This window comes from Aplysia californica, unplaced genomic scaffold (genome assembly GCF_000002075.1).
Source record: "Aplysia californica isolate F4 #8 unplaced genomic scaffold, AplCal3.0 scaffold00212, whole genome shotgun sequence".
In the NCBI taxonomy this organism is placed as follows: Eukaryota; Metazoa; Mollusca; class Gastropoda; order Aplysiida; family Aplysiidae; genus Aplysia; species Aplysia californica.
This window is the reverse complement of record NW_004797482.1, coordinates 509,693-511,014: the sequence shown is the minus strand read 5'-3', so window position 1 is coordinate 511,014 and position 1,322 is coordinate 509,693. Positions and strand designations below refer to the sequence as shown.

General features: G+C 41.4%; 1 non-coding gene across 1 annotated transcript; it reads left to right on the top strand.

Annotated features, from left to right (window-relative positions):
* Nucleotides 1-459: 459 nt before the first annotated feature.
* On the top strand, nucleotides 460-547 carry TRNAY-GUA. The gene is given in 2 exon segments: nucleotides 460-496; nucleotides 512-547. It is a non-coding gene; the product is annotated as a tRNA-Tyr (tRNA).
* The last annotated feature ends 775 nt before the right edge of the window (nucleotides 548-1,322 follow it).

Genomic DNA, 1,322 nt, shown 5'->3' with positions numbered 1-1,322 from the left:
GAGAGAGAGAGAGAGAGAGAGAGAGAGAGAGAGAGAGAGAGAGAGAGAGAGAGAGAGAGAGCGGTGCCGATAACAAACACCATACGGCCACCTGTGAGCCACCACTTGCGAGTAGCGAAGTAATGATCGGCTGGAGCTAAAAATAGCTCTCGGGAAATCCTGCTTTGAGATACACGACTGCGATTTCTAGGAAAACTGAATTTTTGGAAAACATGAACCCCTTGCATTACCGAACAGCCCATTTATTTATAGAACAGGCTACGTGTTAGTAATATGATGAAAATTGTTTTATTTTAGATTCTATACTGCTTTATTTCATGAAATATGATTTGTTGATCTTTTCCACTTTCTTGAACATTGATAATCTTAAAAGTTGTGTATTCAGCGTTTGTAGAAAAAGGAATTGTTTGATGTTTATGTGAGACTATTTAAGAATTTGATATGTTCATGAATCTGTATCCCGTGATAGCTCAGTTGGTAGAGCGGAGGACTGTAGAAGTGTGGCGAAGATATCCTTAGGTCGATGGTTCGATTCCGTCTCACGGGAATTTTTTTTTATTGTTTGTTTTCTCCTGATTTCCCTTTATTATGTTGTGGTTTCTTGAGTTGCTCGATTTGCTGTTGTTGAGGTTTGTTTGTTTAGGGGTTGTTGTTTTTTTGTTGTTGGTTGTTTTGTTTTGTTTTGGGGGGGGGGCGTTTTTGGTTTTCTCCGTTGTTTTTTGGTCAGTGTTTTACGGCGCTCGCAATTGCTTAAGGCGACGTCAGCGCGCGGAACACATTAAAACTTTTCAGTATGTAGGAAATTGTTAATTTTGCCCGGGTTGCGGTCGAAGCTTACTCTTATCGATGTTAAACCAACAAGGGATCTTTAACGTGCGCAACTTTCACACAGGACCTCCGAAAGTTTTTGTCCTTGTCCGTGAAGGCTAGGTGTAGATCTTTCCTACCAGAAGATAAGGTTTGCGGCTGAACGACAGCAGTAAGAAGGAGCCAAAGAGTAGCAGTAGAAAGGCTGCAGAAAGAGTCAGGAGCGCAGAGGAGGGGGGAAAGGATATGAGGGATGGGGGCAAAAAGCGGAGATGAAAGCAGACGACAGAACATTGCAAAAGAGCAGGAAAGGAGATGAAAGGAGACAATACAATTTTAGAGAAGAACATTTTTTCCGTCACTACCCGCATTCGAACCTGGGACCTTTGAATGAGAAGCGAACACCTTAACCTCTAGGCCAAGAGTTGCTCGTTTGTTTGTTTTTTTTTTTTAATTTTTTTTTTATTGTTCTCAGTTATCCGTCATATGTGTAGTGTTACAGAAGTTCAGCTCTC